We start from the raw sequence: 23,643 nt of genomic DNA, 5'->3' as shown, positions 1-23,643 counted from the left end.
TTCCTCCCACATGGGAGGTCCCAGGTTCAGTTCCCGGTACCTCCTAAAAAAATGAGCAGACACAGAGAGCACCCAATGAACAGACACAGAGAGCAGACAGTGAGTGCAAACAATGGGGGAGAGGGGTGGAAATAAATAAATCTCGTAAAAAATTGCCATCAACCTACTTTGCAGAAATGGAAAATTCAGTCATCAAATTGATAGGAAATGGTAAGAAGCCCTGAATTGCCAAAACTATCTTGAAAAAGAATGAAGTTGGAGGACTCACAATTCCCAATTTTAAAACTTATTGCAAAACTGCAGAAATCAAAACAACATGGTATTGGCAGAAGAACAAACATATAGATCAAGGGAATGAAACTGAGAGTTTAGAAATAAACCCTCACATTTATTGCTTATTGAGCTTGCCTTCCTTCCTTGTCACCAACTCCCCCCCCCAGTTGTCTGCTCTCTGTGTCCTTTCACTGTGTGTTCTTCTGTGTCTGCTTGTATTCTTGTCAGCAGCATTGGGAATCTGTGTCTCTTTTTGTTGCGTTATCTTGCTGCATCAGCTTTCTGTGTGTGCGGCGCCACTCCTGGGCAGGCTGCACTTTTTTCACACTGGCTGGCTCTCCTTATGGGGTGCACTACTTGTACGTGGGGCTGCCCTACAGGGGGGAAACCCCTGCGTGGCACGGCACTCCTTGTGTGCATCAGTACTGTGCATGGGCCAGCTCACCACATGGGTCAGGAGGCCTGGGTTTGAACCCTGGACCTCTCATGTGCTAGGCAGATGCTTTATCAGTTGAGCCAAATCTGCCTATTGGTTTTTGATAAGAGTGTCAATTTCATTCATTAGGGAAAGAATAATCTCTTCAACCGATGATGCTGGAAAAAATGGATATCCATATGCAAAAGAATGAAGGTGGACCGCTACTTCACACCACATACAAAAATTAATTTATATTGGATCAAAGACCTAAATATAAGAATCAAACCCACAAAATTCCTGGAAGAAAACATAGAGAAGCATCATCAGGACTTTGTGTTAGGCAATGGTTTCTTAGAGTTTACACCAATTGCATGAACAACAAAAGAAGAAAATAGAGAAATTAAATTAAGTTAGAACTGCTATGCATCAAAGGGCTTCATAATGAAAAAAAAAACAATCTACATTCAGAATGGGAGATAATATTTGGAAACCATATATCTGATAAGGGCTTATTATCCACATTTAAAAAAATCCTACAACTGAACAACAAAAAGACAAAGAACCCAATTAAAAACTTAAGTAGACATATCTCTAAAGATGATATGCAAATGTCCAAAAAGCACATGAAAAGATACTCAACATCTGCAACCACTAGTGAAAGGAAAATCAAATTAGATATAATTCCACATCCCTAGAAAGGCTATAAATAAAAACATGGAAAATAACTGTTGGAGAGTATGTGGGGAAACAGGGACACTTGCTCATTGTTGGTGCGAATGTATTAATAAAATGGTGCAGCCACTATGGAAAACACATTGGCAGTTCCTTACTAAGTTATGTATAGAATTGCCATGTGATCCTGTAATTCCATTTCTAGGTATATACCCAAAAGAATTGAAAGCAGGGACCCAAATCCATGTTCACAGAGGCATTATTTACAACTGAAAGATGGAAGTTGCCCAACTATCAACCAAGGAATTCATAAATAAAATGTGGTATATGCATACAGTGGAATATTATTCATCCAAAAAAAGAATGAAGTGCTTATACATGTGATAACATGGATGAACTTAGAAGACATTTTGTTGAGTGAAATAAACCAGACAAAAAAGGGCAAATATTGTACGATCTCACATATAAGAAATAATTAGAGTAAGCAAATTTATAGAGTCAGACCCTAGTATACAGTTAATAGGTGCCAGGGTAGGGTAAGGGAATGGGGAATTAATGCTTAATTGGTACAAAGATTCTGTTTGTGGTGGTGGAAAAGTTTTGGTAATTGACGGTGGTGATGACAGTGCAACATTGTGAATGTAATTAATATGACTGGATTATATATTTAAATGTGGTTAAAAGAGAAAATTTTAGGTTGTACATATGTCACTAGAATAAAATCTTTAAAAAAAAAAACCCATAGTCCTGTATAACACAACAAGCAATGAAAGTAATGTAAACTATTAATTATATTTTATATTATAATTATAATATGTTTCTTCAGTTGTAACAAATTTACCATACCTTTGCAAACTCTTGGTAATAGAGAAAACTGCTTGCATGGGGGAAGTATATGGAAACGATGTATTCTATTCTGCATGAAGTCTTTGTAAACCCACAACTTCTCTAATAAAAGACAAATATAAAAAGATCAAGAATTTCTATTCCATAACATAAATCTATATGAAACAGAAAAGAAAATATATGGAATGTGATATTTGAGAAGAACTTTAAATTTCTAAAGAACTTCCTACAGATTAGTAAGAAAAAGTCAGAAATCCCAATTAAAAAAAAAACAACAATGGGAGGATCCAAGATGGCAGCAGAATAAGGAGCTCTAAGATCGAGCTTGTCCTCTGGAGCAAGTAATCACCCAGGTTCTGTCTAAATCAATTGTCTGGGGCTCTAGCGACAAGAATAACCCTGGACAGCATCTGTGGAGGAGCGGGAGGAGAGCGACCATCGCATGAAGTCCTGTGAGTGGACCCCTGCAGGCGGTAGAGGCTGGCGCCCATCCCCACTGTCAGGGCAGACACCAAACGAGTCAATCTTTGGCTGGAAACAGAAGCTCCCTCCCCCAAAACAGGTGAGAGGGGCTTTGCTGGGCACCGACTATGGCTACAGATTAGCAGATTTGGCCATCTGGATTCCAATGCTGAGCACAGCTAAAGTGTAAACCTGCCCAAGCAAGCAAGGAGCCTGCAGCCTTCGTTTTAACTCCACCTGGCAGGAGTGGAAGTGGGGCTGATCTTGGAAAACACAGGGACTTCCCGGGATGGTAGAGATCAGTTTCTGCACACCCAGGTGGGAGAGCCACCATGGCCACTGCTCAGGCGCTGCACCAGGCGGGAGGGATTGGGCCCACTGGGAGACCTGGAGGCTTTCCAGGACCTTAGGGTCAGTCTCAACCCGTCCACCTCTGGAAGCCATGGCGGCCCCTGCTCCGACCTCACCCCCAGAAGAGGAGGCTAGGTGGTGTTTGGTCACTTTTGGGGGCAGCAGGGGCAGCTTCAACCCACCCACCTCAGAGGTCCTCAACAGTCTCTGCTGTAGCTGCTCCAGGAGAGGAAGGAATGGGGCTTTTTAGAGACACAGTAACTTCTGGGGGTGCAGGGGAAGAGCTTCAGCCCACCCAGGACAGAAAGCAGTTGTCAGCCTTTGCTCCAACACCACCTCCAGCAGGGGAGGGGCTGGGGCTGATTTAGAGATACAGAGCCTTCTTGGGAACAGCCTGTGGAGGGGCGGCCCTTCCTCGAGAAAAGGGGGGCTCGCAAGGCTCAGTGCTGGTCACGATGGTTGATTAACATACGGGTCACAGGATCTGGGATCTGTGCAACGGTTTCATCCTGTCCCAGTGCTGCTGGCAGCCTCAGTCTCAGCCAGCCCCATGACCACCTGGGGCAGCTGAGATTTAAGGGTGCAGCCCCCCTAAAGACTGTAGGGAACAGCTGGCTGAAGAGCACCATCTACTGGGAACATCTGGAAAGCACAGGTTCAGGGAGTCATTAAAGTCAAGTTCCAGGACACACTGGAAATGATCTACAACCCCTTTGTGGGCCGCTGGGTCTGTTTTGGCTTGGAAAACTGACCTGGGAAGGTTGTTTCTCAGGTGACCGTGCTACCAGCATAGGCTTCCAGGTAAAAGCAACTGGAGAAATTGAAAGGAGTTTCAAAAATATAGAGAGGCAAATAAAAAACGAACAGAACAAGTTATCATTCTCGGAGGAGGAACAGCGGAAAAGAAGCTTTCCCCTGGGATTGAAATAAGTGCCCAAATATTTCAATCTCAAAAATTGTACTATATATTTGGGGCAAGAGTCAGATGAATAAGGGCTGGAAAATCGATTATTATATCATAATCAATTTAAAAGTATAAAATAAGTTGAAACAATTGTCAAAGAGTCCCAGTTGTATTGGATATCCATAACCAAAAGAAAGAAAGAGAACCCCTATCTAACTCCTTATACAAAAATGAACTCAAGATGGATCAAAGGCCTAAATATAAAAGCTAAAACCATAAAGCTCCTAGAAGAAAACGTAGGGAAACATCTTTATGATTCTGTGGTAGGAGGTGGTTTCTTAAACCGTACATCCAAAGCACAAGCAATAAAAGAAAAATTGGATAAAGGAGACTGTAAAAAGCAAAAGGGTGCTGAAGCAAAGTACCAGAAATCGGCTGGTTTTTTTTTTTACTTTTTAATTTTTTTATTATTATCCTTTTTTTAAAAAGATACATAGGTCACAGAAAATGTTACATTAAAAAACATAAGAGGTTCTGATACACCCCACTCCCCACCCCCACCCACTCCTCCCGCATCAACAACCTCTTTCATCATTGAGGCACATTCATTGCATTTGATGAGTACATTTTGGAGCACTGCTGCACCACATGGATTATAGTTTACATTGCAGTTTACACTCTCCCTCTGTCCATTCAGTGGGTTATGAAGGATATATAATGTTCTGCATCTGTCCCTGCAATATCATGCAGGACAACTCCAAGTCCCGAAAATGCCCCCACACCACATCTCTTCTTCCCTCTCCCTGCCCTCAGCAACTCCCGTGGCCACTGTCTCCACATCAATGATACAGTTTCTTTCATTGCTAGAGTCACAATAATTCTATAGAATACCAGTAAGTCCACTCTAATCCAAATTTTATTCCTCCATCCTGAGGACCCTGGGATGGTTATGTCCATTCCACCTCTAAATTGAGAGGGGGCTTAGATCCCACATGGCTGATGGATTGGAATCTCCTGCTTGCAGTTGTAGAGTCTCTTGGTTCCCTGTTGTGGTGGTTGACCTTCCTCATCTCCTGTTAGTTGACCTGTGTAAGTCCAAAGAACTGGAGAGTAGGAGTTGCAACTCTGCTGAGGCCCAGCTGTCACATGAACAGTCCAGAGATTCAAGTCTCCTGAATATACACCAACCCCAGTGCCAACCACAAGTTCAGTAAAAGTGACAGAAGAGGCATGTGTAGGAAGATCATATCTGAGTCCAACTCCATCACACTCAGGAACACAAATTCCAAAGTAGGGCCCACTGGCAGGGCACTGAACTCCAGAGCCATCTGCCATGACTGTGGAACTGGGTGTCTCCATAGTCCTCAGGAGCACCAGGACATGGGGTTGTATCTACTTTGGCTGCCTTTGAGATCCTGCTGAGGTGTGCATAAGCATAACCATTCTGAATACCTCCTCACTTATTTTGAAGTCTCTTAGCCATATAATCTCTTTAATGTCTTTACTATTCCCTCCTTTTATTCAAGGTCTTTTTCTAGTTGCATCACATTGGTTTTTATAAAGGATATTTATTTGGGGTAGAAACTTTTGTCACAAGGTGATAAAGAGTAATTTACTACCCTCACCAAAGTCTGTTGCCATGTGTTGGAGTAAGATGACAGCAGGTCTCAGTGAGGGTTCAGCCTTCCTCTTCAGACTCCATGGCCCCAGCTTCTTCTGGTCTTAGTTGTAGGATGGTGTAAGGCTCGTCTCTCTCCTAGGGCTCATTTCTCTCAGGCTCAGCTGCTCTGTTCTTTCCACAAGGTCAGCTGTAGACGATCAGGCTCTCTCTCTTCCTGGGTCCTCTGCCATGTCTACCGAGCCATTTATTCCCCTGTGTTCTTCTCCTGTGTGTTTACTCCCCAGGGCTCCAGCATCAAAAGTCCAAATTCTCAGCTTTGCTGAGTCGTTTTTCCTGTGAGTCCCAGCCCCCTACTGACACAGCTGAATCAAAACCCTAATCATAATTTAATCAAGTAAAAGTGGAACCTCTTAATTTAATGCAATATAATATGGCCAGAGGAACAGACCCATTTATAAACACAATCCAATATCTGTTTTTGGAATTCATAAACAATATCAAACTGCCACAGAGACCTCCTCAAAATTTAATAGTTTCAGATGACTTTGTCAAGAAGGTGAATAGGACGCCTACTCTATGGGAGAAAATATTTGCATATCTGAAAATCGCATATCTGAAAAGGGTTTAATTTCCAGGATATATAAAGAGATCAATCAACACTATAAAAGAAGCAGGCAGTGCCTAGCAAGAGGACAGACCAGTATACCTGAACCTTGATATTAATGCTTATATTTATGAACCTTATTCTTGTGAAATTGAAACTTAGCCAATTATATACACCTAGTAATATATACTGCCTAAGAGGTACCTCCTGAAAGCCTCCTTATAGCTCAAATGTGGCCTTTCTCTCCAAGCCAAACTTAGCATATAAACTGCCTTCCCCCCAGTGTGGGACAGGACTCCTGGGATCGGTCTCCCTGGCGCCAAGGGATTATTACCAAGCACCAACCAATGATGCATTTGAAAAAAAGACCTTGACCAAGGGGGGAAATATTAACTACAAATAGTTTTTATGGCTAAGAGATTTCAGAGTCGGGAGGTCATTCCAGAAGTTATGCTTATGCTCGTCTCAGGAGGATCTCACTGACTGCCACAGTAAGCAAAGCCTCAAACAGAGTGTTTACAAGGGCCCTGGAGACATCTGGACACCATAGACAGGGCAGACAAGCCCAGGAAATCAGCACCCTATCGGTGCTGATTACCTTGGAATATGTGATAACCTATTTCCCCAGTGTATCAGAGTTAGACTCATTTATAATTTTCCTACACATGGTTCCTCTGCCCCTTTTATTTGAACCTATAATTAGCACTATGCCTATTTAAATACATGTCCCAGAGACTTAAATCTCAGGTCTGTTCCTATGACAGTTGAGCCCTGAATCTCAGCAGAGCTGCAGCCAACACCTACTTTCCAGTTCATTGGACTTGCCCAGGACAACTAACAAAAGGATGATGATGGACAATGCCCATCCCCCCAAAAACAGAGAGTATTTATAACTGCAAGCAAGACAGCTTCATCCATGTGCCACATGGGATCTAAGCCCTCTCTCATTGGGAAGTAGAGTGGGCATCACCATCCAAAAATCCCCAAGATGAAGGAATGAACAAGCATAAAGGGAGAATGCAACTAGGGACCAAAGTAGACTTATTATTATTCTAGGAATGGAAGAACTTGTAACATTGATGTAAGGAAAGTGGACCCGAACTTCTGAGGGGAGGGAGAGGGAAGAATAGGTGTAACATGGGGCATTTTTTTGGACATTGGAATTGTTCTGCATGATATTGCAATGATGGATACAGGCCATTATGTATTTTGTCAAAACCTATAAAATTTTGTTGCGCAAAGTGTAAACCTTGATGTAAACTGTAAACCATGGTTAGTAGCAATGCTTCAATATGTGTTCATCAATTGTAACAAATTACCACACTAATGAAAGATGCTGTTAATGGCGGAAAGTGTGAGGGGGAAGGGAGGGGGGTAGATGGAAGTTCCTTATATTTTTGATGAGACTTTTCTGTCATCTGCAAATTCTTTAAAAATAAAAACAAAAACAAACACAATGAGATACCATTTTGCGGCCACTAGAATGGCTACTGTTTTGATAATGGAAAGTTAAAGTGTTGGAGAGAATGTAGGAAAAAGGAAACACACCATTTATTATTTGTGGAAATGTAAAATTCGCAGCTGTTCTGGAAGACATTGGGTGGTATGGCAGTCTGAGATTATTTTATGAATCCCCAAAAAAGAATGATTATGTTTGTAAACTAACCCTCTGGGTGTGATGCCCATTGATTACATTAAATTCAGCTGAGGTGTCTTTGATTAGATAACTGGTAAGATCTGGGCTTCTGATTTGACTGTGTCAGTGGGTGTGACTCAGGTTGAATCTCTGCCCTCTTGCTGTGTCTGATATAAATGGACAGTCGCACAGGTGGACACAGGAAGAGAGAGCTCTGTCATTTTTTATCCTGCCACATGACAGAAAGGAGAAGGCTCAGATAGCTGACGCCCCAGGGTGGGGGGCTCTGTCAGTCAGCCAAAGGGGTGCTGATGCAAAATACCAGAAATCTGTTGGCTTATATAAAGGGTATTTATTTGGGATAGAGGCTTACAGTTACTTGGCCATAAAGCATAAGTTACTTCCTTCACCAAAGTCTATTTTCACATGTTGGAGCAAGATGGCTGCCGACGTCTGCCAGGGTTCAGGCTTCCTGGGCTCCTCTCTTCCCAGTGTTTCCTGTCTCTGGGCTCAGCACTCTGCTAGCTCCACAAGGCCAGCTGCAGACCACCAGACAGACGGCTCATTTCTCTAGCATTAAAACTCCCTACTCCCTTCTCTGTGATACAGTTTCTCTGTGAGTCCCCATCCACCAAGGGGACGGGGATGCAAAGTCCTACTAACATGGCCCAATCAAAACCTTAATCATTATTTAATCAAGTAAGTGAAACCTCTGAATCCAATGTAATCTAATATGCCCAGAGGGACAGGCCAGTTTACAAACATAATCCAATATCTATTTTTGGAATTCATAAACAATATCAAACTGCCACAGAAGCAGATGAGACATTTTGCCAGTTGAGATTCAGAAGAAAGTAGAAAATCTGGCAACTGACTTTGGTGAGAAAGCACCTTCTATTGTACCTTGAGTTGGACTTGTTACGACATTGTGACTGTACGTTTTACCCCAAATACCTTTTATAAAAGCCAATGCATTTCTGGTACTTTGCACTGGCAACCTTTTAGCAAACTAATACAGATGGTTCCTCAGAAACTTAAATATAGAATCACCAGAAGTGCCATCCGACTTCTGGGTGTACACCTGAAGTAATTCAAACAGGGACATGAACAGATATTTTCATCATGCTGTTCAGAGCAGCATTTTTCACAATTGCCAAAAAATGGAAGCAGCTCAAGTGTCCACCAGCCAATAAATGGGTAAATAAAATGTGGCATAGATATATGCCACATGATATATGCAACAACATGGATGAAATTTGAGTGAAATAAGACATATAATAGTTCAAATATTCTAATTACTTCAATCACTAATATGAAATAACTAGAATAAGCAGACTCCTAGAGACAGAAACAAGAGTATAGGTTACTGGGGCATCTGGACTGGGGATATAGACTGAAGATTTAATGCTTAAATTGTACAGTGTAATTTTTCTGTAATCTAAAACCTCTTTAAAAATTAAAGTTCATTATAGTTCTATAGTAGAATACCAGTAAATCCACTCTAATCCATGTTTTATTCCTCTATCCTGTAGCACTGATGTGGAGAAAGTGGCCACAGTAGTTGCTGAGGGCCGGGAGAGGGAAGAAGAGATGTGATGTGGGGGCATTTTTGGGACTTGGAGTTGTCCTAAATGATATTGCAGGGACAGACGCTGGACATTATATATCCTACCATAACCCACTGAATGGACAGGGAGAAAGTACAAACACCATGTAAACTATAATCCACGTGGTGCAGCGGTGTTCCAAGATGTATTCACCAAATGCAATGAATGTGCCACAATGATGAAAGAGGTTGTTGATGTGGGAGGAGTGGGGGGGTTGGGAAGTGGGGTATGTGGGAACCTCATATTTTTTAATGTAAATTTTTTTGGGATCTCTGGATCTTCAAAATAAATAAATAAATAATAAAAAATGAAAAAAAAAAGTTTATTGTATATTAAAATTGGGCAAAAGATTTGAATAGTCATTTTTCCAAAGAGGAAATAAAAATGGCTAAAAAGCATATGAAAAGTTGTTCAACATCACTCACTATTAAGGAAATGCAAATCACAACTACAGTGAGATATCATTTCACAACTTATAGAATGGCCACTATTAAAAAAAAATAGAAAACTACAAGATCTGGAGAGAAAATGGAGAAACAGGAACACTCCTTCACTGTTGGTGGGAATATAGAATGGTGCAGCCACTGTGGAATAAAATTTGGTGGTTCTTTAGGAAGCTAAATAGAGAACTGCCATATGATCCAGCAATACTGTTTCTAGGAATATATTCAGAAGATCTGAAACCCAGGCATGAACTGGCATTTGCACACCAATGTTCATAGTGGCATAATTCACAACGGCTAAACTATGGAACCAGCCCAAGTGTCCATCAGTCAAGGAATGGAAAAACAAAATATGGTGTGCATTTCTAAGAAGAAATGAAATTGGGATGCATATGACAATATGGACAAACCTTGAGGACATTATATTGAGTGAAATAAAGCAGACACAAAAGGACAAATATTTGTGGTCTCATTAGTATGAAGTAATTACAATGAGTAAACTCATGAAGGTAAACTCTAGAGTACAGGTTACCTGAAGGGAGTATGAAGGTTTAGGAGGGGAGCTGATGCTTATTGTCTGTTTTAAGTTTTAATAAGGTTGATTTTAAATGTTTGGAAATGGATAGAGATGATGGCAACACATTATAGTGAGCATAATTTACAGCACCAATTTATAGATGTGAGTGTGACTGAAAGGGGAAGTCTAGGGTCGTAAATGTCAATAGAAAGAAAGCTCGAGGATAAACTTGGGATAGTAAAACACAGTAAACTCATTGGTGGATGAGGAATGTAGCTGATAGTTCAAATACAAGAATTGTCTTCTATGAACTAGAACAAACATACATCACTATTACAAGGTGTTAACATGATGATATGTGGGAAAGAATAACTAATTTAACTTATGGACTATAGTTAACAGTAATATTGTAGTATTTTTTCGTCAGTTGCAACAAAGATACAGTATCAATGCTAAGGTCATCAGTAGTGAGGTATAAAGGGGTGTGGGATTTTTTTCCCTGAAGTAGTGAAAATGTTCTAAAATTGTCTGTGGTGATGAGTACACAACTCTGTGGTTATATTGAGAGTTATCGAGTGTACACTTTGGATGGATTGTACAAAATATGGGACTGTGTAACACTGAACTCTGTTGTAGATGATGGGCTGTGATTAACAGTACAAATAAAAGGAAGTTCTTTTGTGAATTATAAGAAATATATATCACTATTACAGGGTGTTAATAATAGGATGGTATTTGGGAAAAATACCCCAGATGTAGACTATGGACTATAGTTAACAGCAATATTTTAATACTCTTTTGTCAAGTGTAACAAAGGCTCCATGCTAACGCAAAGTATCACTAGAGGGGTATATGCAAATGCTGTATTTTTTTACATGACTTTTCTATGTATCTATGCCTTTCCTAATAAAAGCTACAATAATTTAAAAAAAACAACATTAAGCTAACTGAAAGAAACCAGATGCAAAATACTATAAGATGTATGATTCTATTGATATAAAATGTAAATATAAATAGATTTATAGAGATGGAATTAGATTAGTGGCTATGTGGGCTGGGGAAGGATAGAGGGATTGAGAGGTGACTGCTAAAGGGTATGGGGTTTTTCTTTTTGGGGAAATGAAAATGTTCTAACATGGATTGTGGTGATGAATGGACGACTGATCACACTAAAAGCCAATGATTGCACACATTGGATGAATTCTATGGGCATGTGAATATATCTTAATAAAAACACTTTTGTAAAAAAATAAGCAGAAGGCCAGAACAGGCATTTCATAAAAGTGGATATCCAGATGCCCCCATACATATGAAAAAGTGGTCACTTTTTTTAGTTTAGGGAAATGCAAATTAAAACCACGACGAGACAGTGGAACTTCTGCACACTCCCCAAGGCAGCGGTGAATGGGCCGCTGACACGCACCTGGAAGTGCTGCTCTCTAGTGGAATCAACTCAGCTTGATCAGGCAATTACATGGGAAGGCGCACATAATGCAAACGCACCAAAAGATTTGTTTGCAAATATTTTTTTAATTCATTTTTTAAAAAATATTACATTAAAAAAATATGAAGTCCCATTTAACCCCACCGCCCCCACCCCCCACTCCCCCCACAGCAACACTCTCTCCCATCATCATGACATATCCATTGCATTTGGTAAGTACATCTCTGGGCATCGCTGCACCTCATAGTTATATTAATGGTCCACACCATAGCCCACACTCTCCCACGTTCCATCCAGTGGGCCCTGGGGGGATCTACAATGTCCCGTAATTGTCCGTGAAGCACCACCCAGGACAACTCCAAGTCCCGAAAACGCCTCCCCATCTCATCTCTTCCTCCCATTCCCCGCATCCAGCAGCCACCATGGCCACCCTTCCCACACTAATGCCACATTTTCTCTGTGAACCTTGGATTGGTTGTGTCTGTTGCACATCTATGTCAAGAGGGGGCTTAGATTCCACATGGGTACTGGATGCAATCCTCCTGCTTTCAGTTGTAGGCACTCTAGGCTCCATGGTGTGGTGGTTGACCTTCTTCAACTCCGTGTTAGCTGAGTGGGGTAAGTCCAATAAATCAGAGTGCAGGAGCTGAAGTCTGTTGAGGCTCAGGGCCTGGCTATCATATTGTCAGTCCAGAGATTCAAATCCCCTAAATATATCTTAAACCCCAACACCAACTACAATTCCAGTAAAGTAGCATCAAAGTCTTGTGAAAAGAGATCCCATCTGAGTCCAGTTCCATCACGCAGAAACACCAGCTCCAAAGAAGGGCCAACTGACATGTCAATGAACCCCATCTGCCATGACCATAGAACCCGTGGGTCTCTTTAGCCCTCAAAAGAACCAATACCTGGGGTTGTATCTACTTTATCTGTCTCTGAGACTCTGTTTGCAAATATTATAGCAGTATTATTCTTAATAACCAAAGCTGTAAATAGTCCAAATACCCATCAGCAGAATACATGAACATATTGTGTTAAAAGCATAGAATACTTTGACTCCATGAAAAATAATAAACTACTGCTAGATGCAGCTACGTGGGTTTCCCAAACTCGATGTTGATTAGAAGAAGCCAGACAAATGAGAACACACTGTAGGATTCCGCTGATATAAAGCGCAAAATGGGCGCGCGTGCTCCGTGGTGACAGATGGAATAGTGACGTTTACCTTCTTGGGGTGGGGCTAGGTACAGGGAGAGAGTACCCAGAGCTGCTGCTGTGCTGTGTTGAGGATCTTCAACTGGGTGTCGCGTACACAAACACGTCGAGTTTGTGAAAACTCTTTGAACTATAATTGGATTTTTGTGCTTTATTCCTGGTGCATGTTATACTGCAATCAAATATTTATTAAAACTTATTATATTCTCATTTTTTAAAAAAGTACAGTATTGCATGAATTATGTATTAAAAGCTCCCTTCCTTATTTCCCCACCCCCTACTTCCTTTCATGCCTTAGGAGAAGCCAAACTAGTCTTAGGATCATAAGAAATTCAACAGTTGTTTTGGATTCAGGATGGTTTAGGGACCTCAGATCCTTACCTGTAAGTAGACATTCAGTGCTGTGAATGCACCTTGTCACTGTTGGTTGGTGGTGATTTTGTTAATTCTAGGCCATTTATATTTTTGGCTGCTATTTTAATGGAATATTTTTAAAATTACATTGTTACTTTGCTTTTATTTGGTGATTTTTACAATTATGTTAGCTTTTCAAAAAATAACTTTTTGGATTTTTTAATATCCCAAAGTAATATAAGTAACTAAGAAATCAAAGTACAGAAGTATATACATGAAAAAGAGCTGATAATTTCCCCTATGTAATCACCAAGACTTCTCTATTCTCAGACAAATAAAAATAAACATGCATGTACAGCCTTTCCTCACTATTTTAACTCAGTTGGGATAAAACCTACTACCTTGTTCTTCAACTTGCTTTTTCACTTAATCATGGGTATGTCCAGTACCTACAGAATTAGTTTATTTAATTTAATAGCTGAATAATATTCAATAATGTGGGAGATTAAAGAGTCCTGTAGGATCCGTTTATTGTATTTGATGCTTTTATAGCAAATGTCACGCTGTTGGTTTTTCTTCAAGTCTTGTGATTTGTGTTTCACGGTACGTGATTTAGTGGAAAGCCATGCTCTCTGGGTGTTTCTGAACTTCCGGCTTGCTCTGCTGCACTCTCATTCCTTTCCCTTCTGCTGTTCTGATGTTTTCTCCTACTGGCTGATGCTGGCTCCTTCCCCTCCACATTAAGAAAAATACTTAGATTGATTTTTAACGCAATCAACAGGATAAGACCTTACATTATTTAAAATCTCTCTCTTATGAGAACCTTTCAAATTGCCATCTTGCTGCATCCACTCCAGCATGGTGCACAAGGAAACCATTGCCTTAGCTCCCTTCTGCTCTCCGGTGGGAAAAGCAGTGTTTTGGCCAGTTTGGTTTTTCCCCCCTCTTCCTCCTCATCAAGGGGATTTGAAAGCATGAGGCAGACTGAGTTGTGGGGTTTGTCTGGTTTTGACACAATCTGCAGCTTTAAGAGGTGGCACCTAGGATGCTTGCTCGCTGCAGCGCGAGGAGAGCCTCGGGCTACCTTTCTTCCAAGGCGATGAGCCCTGTCGGTGACTGCTCCCCCTGAAACTACTGATTCCTGTGATTTTGGCGTTTCCCCCTGGAAATGCGAGGTCAGTCTCCTCCTGGGGCCTGCGGGTCCCTGGAGGGTTCCACTGGAAAGGACTCCTGCAAAGGACGAAAGCCCCTGGCTGGCCGTGGCCCTGCATCCTGGAGGTGGCCGCTACGGCCTTGGGGTTTGCTACTCCAGGCGGCCCCCAGGCCGGCCACACCTGGCGGTCTGTGCTCCTGAGGTGACTCAGGGTGGGGCGGGCCACGCTGCAAGGCCTACCACGTGACCTAGGTGGGGGCTTGAAGCCACTTCCTATCAGCGGCACCTCTGCGGAGGAGGGGCTGGAGCTTGAGTTCAACCATGGGTCACGTCTAGGCAATGAACCCTAAACACTGGACCCCCACAGCTTGAGTGAGCTCCCTGTTGGCTGAGCACAAACGTGTGCTGGCACGGAGCTGCACGCTGGCTCCACAGAGGACCAGAAGGGAAGCTCTGCAAGTGGGACCTGCCCAGACCTCGCCCGCAGGTCTTTGGATCTGCACCCTCTCTTTGCTAGAATAAACCCATAATTGCCCTGCGTTCAGTGAGTCATTCTAGCAAATGACCCAAACTGAGGGGTGGCGAGTCCCTGAGTTTGCAGCCGGGTGACCAGAAGGCAGGGTGGTCTGGGCACCTGCGGCCTTGCAGCAGGCGCCCGAGGTGCAGGGGCCTGGGGTGGGCAGTGCCTTCAGCCTGGCCGGCCTTGCCCTGGGGCGTGAGTGAGAATCGAGCTGCCCCGTGGTCGGCTTTGGACGCTGTTGGCTGTGCTGTCGCGTTCAGCCCCGAAACCGAGAGCCCAGTGGGGAAGGGGAGCGGCTCGCCCAGGACGACAGAGGTCCTTTCACCTTGGAGCGCCGACCACGTCATCAAGCCAGAGCTGCGTCTTGAAGCATCTTCTTCAGCGAGCGGGGAACGCACCTGCCGCGCAGTGGCCACGCCAACGAAGGGAACGCACAGTCCGGGTCAAGCTAGAATGCCGACCGATTTATGCTGGCTCCTGAGGGTAGAGACGGGTGGCAATTTGGCACTAGGTAAAATTCTACTCTGGAATTTAATACCTATTATAAAATGTATACAAAGAGATGCATTCAAAACACTCTGGAGACGTCAAAATGAAATGGTAAAAATCAGAGGAGGCCTGCTAAAACAAAAGATTTACATTACATTCAGTTGTGTAACACAAAACCTTAAGTCCAGGTTTCAATTCAAAATCATTTGTCATACCAAGAGCTAGGAAAATCTCAACTTGAATGAGAAAAAAACAATCAAAAGACACCACCACAGAGGTGGCACAGAAGTTAGAACTTTATGAACAGGATTTTAAAGCAACCAGAGTAAAAATGCTTCAACTAAAAAAGAAAAAGAGAAGACATAAATTAGCAGTATCAGTAATGAACCAGGGGGTTGTAATACAGAGCAAGTAGGTATTAAAAAGAAATAAAGGACTATTACAAACCTCTACACACATAAATCTGACAACTTGTATAAAATGAACCAGTTCTCAGAGAACACAAAATACAAAAATTGACCCAAAATGAAATAGATAATTTGAATAGCTCTATAATAATTAAAGGAATTTAGCACATGATTTTAAAACTCCCCCAAAAGAAATCTCCAGGCCCAGAGGGTTTCAATGGTGAATTCTACAAACATTTAGAGGAGAATTAACACTAATTCTTCAAAATCTCTTCCAGAACACGAAAGAGGGAACTCTTTTCATGTCATTTTACAACAGGAGTACTAAACTGATGCCAAGCTGAACACAGTACAAAAGAAAACTACAGACCAATATCCCTCACAAATATAGATGCAAATATTCTTAAAATTGATAGGAACTTTATAAAAAAAGAATTATACAGCATGACCAAGTGAAATTTATGCCAGGGATGTAAGGCTGTTTTAATGCGAACGACTAATAGATTAAAGAAGAAAATCACAGGATCACATCAATTGATGAAGAAAATATCTGACAAATATCAGGACCCATTCATGATTAAACAGGCTTAGCCATTTAGGAACACAGAGGAATTTCCTCAGCTTGATAAAGTCTATCAACGAAAACCCTACAGAGACCATCAGAGACACTTAGTGTTGGAAAAAACGACGACTTTCTCCTTAATGCAGAGAGCAAAGCAAGGACGCCTGTTTAACAGTGTACTGGAATTTCTAGTCAGCACAATAAGTCAAGAAAGGGAAATAAAAGGTGCCTAGAAAGAGAGAAGGAAGGGAGGGAGGGAGGAAGGAAGGAAGGAAGAAAGGAAGGAAGGAAGGAAGGAAGAAACCTGTTTCTATTTTCAGATGACATGATGGTAGAAAATCCCAAGGAATCTACAAAAAAATGCAGAACTAATTGGTGAGTTCGGCAAGTTTGCATGACATTAGACAAAATAAACACAAATCAATTTTATTTATATGTACTAGCAATGAACATGTGGAAACAAATTAGAAATCCTATGCAATTTACATTCATTGACAAAAAGAGAAATAGATGTGAAGTAATGCAAGATGTGCAGAACTCATGGAAAATGATGAAACTACACAACTACAAACACTATACACAAACATGCGATATGCATACACATATATGAATAACTTAATTTGAAGAGAAGCTTCTGTGTCCTGCTGTAAAAGCTGTTACATATTTTGATGATATTTTGTGAAATCTACCGTAGTATTGTATTGTCTTTTATAAATCAAATCATAAAAAGAACTCTGACAATGCCCAGCGCGAGGACAGAGGTGGACTTCTCTTGCCGTGTAAATTGGTTCAACCATTTTAGAGAACTATTGACATTATCTCGTACATGCCCAAATCATATTTGAATGAATTTGATGACATGGGTAGAATCCTACTTTATGCCGGGCACTGTTCTAGGTGGGTTTCCCATATGCGCTCATTTAATCTTCCTAATCTCACGATGTACATGCTACCGTCTGCCCCATTTGGCACTGAGGAAACTGACGCGAAGAGGGGTTAAATATTTAGCCCAAGATAAATAAAATAAGTGGCAGAGCCAGGGTGCCAACTCAGGCTGTCCCGGCCTACAGTCCCTGCTTCGATCCACTCCACTGTGCTCCCTGAGCCTGAGAGCCCCTGATCCCATCCCAGCTAATATCTTTAAAAAGTTTGTTCCAGGGAGTATGTGAGAGTGTGCATTGCAATGTTGTTTTGGATTACGTACAGAAAATCCACATTTTATATAGACAGAGCAATGGAAAATACATTGTGATGTAAGCATAGAAGGGAATGTCACTCAGCAGTGGAACTTGCTGTACGACAATTACTTGCTACGATATATGCAAAGCTTTGAAACATGAAAGTGAAAACATGAAAAGCAGAAGACGGTTTACAGTACAGGAATATATACATAAAGCTACAAATGAGCAAAACAAAATAGCGTATCGCCTACTAATGCATGCTGTACAGTAAAACTCATTTTTATTAAGGAAAGAATAAAAATTAATAGCGTTTACTTCGGGTTGGAGCCACAAGGGGGTGGACAAGGAGGAGCAGCTGTTTGCTTTGCCTGCCTCGGTTCTTAAGTAGAGGAGAGGCCCACAGGTCGTTGGTTTAATTGTCATCCTTGTTGATTTCATATGTGTGAAATATATAATTTCGTATGAAATAGAATAACATTCTTAAAAATTAAAGTAGAAATGAATGGAAAAGGAAAAAAACAAATAAAGAAAAAATAAATCAGACCAATAATTATTTTGGTCTCCCCATTCCCCCATTCCCCCCCCCCCAAAAAAAAGACCTTGGCAAGCCTGATCTAAAAAAAAGGAAAATGAGCAAAAAATGACAGTATTAGAAGAAATATAGTTATTAATACAGAGATTATTAAAAGGTATGTGGTATGTCTTTAATCCATTTGAAAAATCTATGCAAGTGGATTTTAAGGAAGCTATAAATGACCAAAATTGATTCATGAAATGGATTTAAAAGACTGCCGTCCACCAGCACCCATGGACGCTGTGTCCACCTGCCCACTCCGCAGTATTGGGGTCCGCAGCTGCCTGACTCATTCCATCCTCCAGGGAGGCTGTACTGTCCGAGTTCCCCGTGGTGGACACGGCTAGCGGGGGGCAGGAGGGGACTCCACCCAGGAGGGCTTGTGGCCCGGGACACGGGACCCAGGTGGCACCCTGGCTCCTTGGAGGAGGTGAGGGTGCTCAGAGCAGAGACGAGGCGAGCGCTCTACCGGGCGCTGGTGGCGCAGGGCGAGGCCATGCCCGTGGGTGGGGGCGGCTGGCTCACGAAGCGCCGTTGTCACCTGCAGACTCAGAGCTCCTGAGCCTGCCTGTCGCCCTCCCCGCCCCCCAGCAGCCCGGGAGGCGGGCGCCCCTTTGGCCCCAGGTGGTGGCTCGGGGGGCGCAGGAGGCCGAGCCTAGGGTAAAGCTCCTCCAGCTTGGGGGGCGGGCATGGATCCCAGGGCGCACTGCAGTTACTGGAGAGCAAACAGGATTCTCGTCCCGCCTTAGAAAACAGGGCAAAACTTGTTCAAGGGTGGACTGGGGGAGAGTGTAAGTTCTAATGTGGACCACTGACCTTGTGGTGCAGCAGTGCTCAGAGATGTGTTCACCAAGTGCAATGAATGTCCCATGATGATGGAGGAGATTGTTGTTATAGGAGGAGTGGGGTGAGGGCGGTGGGGGGCATATGGAGACCTCATTTTTTTTTAATGTAGATTTGAAAAAAAGAAGACAAAAAAAAAAAAAGACACGCGATGGAAGAGCTACACTCAGCCGGCATCACGGCCTCCTGCGAGCCCTGCAGCTGGGGTCAAGGGCAAGGCTGGACCTGGAGACTGGGTAGGGAGAGCGGCTACAGTTTGGGGTTCTGGCTACTTTGGTTTTCTTTTTTTCCTCCAAGAGACTGCGTTCATGTGTCCTGTGCTAGGTGTAAAAAGGAGAAAGGGGGAAGGTGCTTCCAAAGCAGAACAGCCATAAAGGACTACAGTAGTGGGGGCCTGGGAAGGAACGCGATTTTCAGGTTCAGAATGCCTTACAGAAGCTGCTCGAAGGGAACGGTGCGCTCTGGGCGCCCAGGGCTGTTATGTAAATTGGAGCCTGCGCAAGAAGCAGGGGGACGGCAGTGGCTCCGAGAACCTCGTGTGTGGCCAGTGACCTGGCCTGGGCGACCAGGTGGGGCCTCCTGGGGGGGGAAAATAGCCCCGGCCCTCCCCGCTCCGCTCACGAGGGGCGGCCTCAAGGTGCAGGTCCATCCTCCGCCGTCCCCTGTCCATCACTGTCCCCTCCGCTCCGGCCACCCCTGTGCTGGGCTCGGGGTCGTCCTCTCTGCCCTGGGGCCCAGACGTGGAAGTGAAGGCTTAGTTCTGCCTGCTGGCTGGCGGGGACCCCAGGCCTGTGCCGCCGGCCTTCAGCCTGGAAACAGCGGGGTCGTAGGGCCACAGTCCAGCTGTCACCTGGGCAGAGCTGGACGTGGACCGGCGTGCTTTGCCTGCCTTCCTGACCTGCCACCCCTGCAGCCGGAGTCCGCTGACCCCTCCTGGAAGGATGAGCAAGTGAGCCCAGTGTGCCCAGAAAACCTCGGTCCCCGCGCGCCAGGGCCGGGGAACGGCAGGTAGAGGCGCCCCATGGCCCTGGCACGGCAGCTGCGGGTACCTTTCCCGTTGCTTTCTCAACCCCAGGTGCTCATTTTGGAAATGACTCTTGTAACAGTTTGAATTGGGTGAAGCCCCCCCCACCACACACACACACTAAATAAAGCGATTATGTTCCTGAACTGGCCGATTCCTGTGCGTGGGGCCTCTGGCTGGACCAGCAGTGAGACGGGACCGGGGCGGCCTCCACCCTCCTGCGGGGTCTCCTCTAAACGGAGACAGAGGAAGAGGCACAGAAGGGGGCTCGGCCGTCGTGACCCGGCCCGTGAGAGAGGGAGCTGCCGTAGGATACCGACCCTGCCCCGCGAGACCCCACGAGAGAGGGACTGCAGGGGGACAGGCGCCCGAGGCTGGGGGCCGGCGCCGGGACCCGCAGAGCAGAGGCATGAGAGGCCCCCAGGCTGGGCCACGAGCAGCTCGGGCTGAGGCGACAGCCCTGCCGGGCGCCCACGGCTCACGGCCGAGCTCGGAGAAGAGCAGCCGAGAGGAGCCGGGAGGCCGGAGGAGACGGGCCCCAGGCTGGCCGCCCACAGCCGAGCTCGGGAGGCGGGAGATTCCGGAGGGGGCGGCGGGGGCTTCGGTGGAGATCAGCCACCATCTTCGCCACGTGGCAGGACCCAGGGCCACCAGTGGCTGACCTTGGCGAGGAAGCACCTCTAATGGTGGCTTGATGTGGACGTTCCACGGCCTTGGAACTGTATGCTTCCACCCCACGTAAAACCCCCCTCTGAAAGCCCACCCGCTCCTGGTATTTGCATCAGCAGCCCCGGGGCCACGGAGACAGCCGTAGTCACTGAAGACGCGGGGGTGGAGGCTCCTGGCCAGGGCCGGCTGCAGCCTCCTGTCCACCGGCCCCTCCGCGGGCGGCTGTGCTCTCCCCGCAGGCCGCTCCCCTCCAGGACAGAGGCCAGTGGCAGAGGCAGACCACAGGTGCCCAGACGACCCCTCGGCGCCCGAAGTCAGCCACATCCCAGCAGGGATGGAGGTGAGGCTGACGTCCTTCCCAGCTGAGGAGCTCCGGAAAGCGGCCCAGGGATGCCTGCTGGTGGGGGGTGCTTGGCGGGGAGCAGCGTCCCCGTGGCCCAGGGATGCCTGCTGGTGGGGGGTGCTTGGCGGGGAGCAGCGTCCCCGTGGCCCAGGGATGCCTGCTGGTGGGGGCTGCTTGGCGGGGAGCAGCGTCCCCGTGGCCCAGGGATGCCTGCTGGTGGGGGGTGCTTGGCGGGGAGCAGCGTCCCCGTGGCCCAGGGATGCCTGCTGGTGGGGGGTGCTTGGCGGGGAGCAGCGTCCCCGTGGCCCAGGGATGCCTGCTGGTGGGGGCTGCTTGGCGGGGAGCAGTTCCCCGCTCTGGGAGGCGCAGCCCCCTCCTCCCCGCCACCTTGGGCCGGGGCCTTCAGCGGGGGTCCCGGGCCGGCGGAAGCTGACTGTCCGGCTTCCTGCAGAGGCTTCTGGACTCCAGGCCCTGCCCTGGGGCTCTCGCTTTCCCGAGCCGCCCCAAGACCGGCCCCCGGGGGTCCTGAGCCACCGTGGCACTGCCTCCCTCCGGCTGCTCCGCCAGGCGTGGGGCGCCCGGCCCCGGGTGCAACAACCTGGCCGCGTGCGCTGGGCCTTGCTGCCCTGAAGGTGCCAGGAAGGGTCCTTCCGGCAGGTTCCTCCACCTGTGCACGGACTTCACCGGCCTTTACCAAGCACCCTTGTACTGTGCGAGGGGCAGGTGGGGCTCCCAGCGCACGCTCCCCACCAGCCCGCCCTGCTGAGCTGTGCCTGCCCCAGGGAAGGGGGCACAGACAAGGGGGGCCTGCTGCCGACAGAGAGACAGGGCCACGGAGCCACTGGCCACGAGGGGCTGCACCCCCAGGCCGTGGTCCTCTGAGTGGAGACCCTGCCCAGCCCCTCCCACGCGAGGGGGCTGGCCCAGGGGCTGGGGTCAAAGACGGGCACCCTGAAACGGACCTCAGGCTCCTGCAGGTCGCCCCCTCCCAGGGGGCAATGGATTCTTCCAGAAATGGTCTGTGGTCTCCCCACCGGCGCCACCCAAGGGTCATGGATTTCTGTTCGGAGGACGCGGCGCTCAAGGGCTTTCATTCAGCAGAATCCGTTCTTCTGTTCCAGGCTCGCGGGAGGCCCCGGGCCCTGATTTTCCTCGTGTGCACCCACCACCCAGCAGAGCCAGGCAACGGCCTTCCAGGCGCCCCAGGGCCCAGGGGACCTGACGGTCCTCCCGAAACGGCCACTTCGGCCCGAGGGGCAGACTGAATTCGTCTGTTTTTGGTGTTTCTACGAGGAAGCCCCGGGGCCGGGCGACGCACACCTGCACACACCTGCACACCTGCCGCCTCGGCACCAGCGCAGAGGAGGAAGCGGGCGGGGCGCGCCCTCTGGCGCCACCTGACGGCTGCGCGTGAGAATGCAGGTCATCAAGGCCCGCGGCAGAGCGGCGGGCGGGGGGCTTAGAGGGTCTCCCCGAGAGGGGCCCGGGAGCCCTGACGCCCTAGGGGCCCAGCCTCCCCTGACCTGCCGCGCTCGCAGCCGTTTTCTCTCTCAGCCACTGCTGGTGGAAACGCAAAGGGTGGCAGCTGCACTACCTGTTAACAGCAAAATGGTATGTGCCTGGGCCCTGTGGCCCGGCTGCCCAGGACACAGTGCCAGGGTGCTCTGGCAAAAAGTGTGAGCTGAGGTGTATGCAGGCCACATACTGCAGCCTTACTGGCTATGGTTTATCAGTTACAATGGATATCCTTGTCCATCATCAGGGGGACTGGTGAAATAAGCATCACGCAGAGAACCACAGCCTGGATGGTTCAGGCTCCACAGCAGTGAAACAGACCCGAAGCCCCGGGGGCTCAGAGACACAGAGTCTATTTCTTGCTCACACCGTGTGTTCCCCGTGGGGGGACCGTGGCTCTGCTCTGTCGCCTTTGTCGGGGCCCCGAGCCGACGGGGCCACCTCCATCGGGCCGTGCTGGTTGTTGGCAGTGAGCCCGGCTGACCTGTGCGGGTTCTCCCACTCGCTGCATTGCTCGAGGCTGTGACTGAGTCCACCAGGCTGACAATGTGTACTTGTCCTCAGGAAGGGGCAGCAGATAGTCAAGATAATGCTAGAGTCCAGTAGAAGTGAGAATAAAGGGCTCTGTAGACAGATGCTTGGTGCTCTCCAGCATACCAGGAGTTAGAAGAGCCAGGCGCAATGCCGTTGGCGGGGCAGGCTACCTTTCTTTAAAAGGCAGCTTTAAAATGAAACAATGGCAAGATAAACATGGGGATTAGGATGTGAAAAAATTGTAACAAATGTACCACACCAGTGCAATAATAGGGGGGTATATGGGAATCCTGTATTTTTGACATGATTGTTCCTTAAACCTATTACTTGGCTAGTAAAAATAATCATGTATCAAAGCAACCTAATATGGTTGGTTATTTATTAAGTCAATTTTCTTTTTTAGCCTTTTTATTCTAATATAAGCATAGATTCAAAAAACACAAAAAAGCAAACAATAAAAAT

The sequence above is a fragment of the Dasypus novemcinctus genome, chromosome 3 (assembly GCF_030445035.2).
Source record: "Dasypus novemcinctus isolate mDasNov1 chromosome 3, mDasNov1.1.hap2, whole genome shotgun sequence".
NCBI lineage: Eukaryota > Metazoa > Chordata > Mammalia > Cingulata > Dasypodidae > Dasypus > Dasypus novemcinctus.
This window is presented reverse-complemented; position numbering follows the sequence as displayed.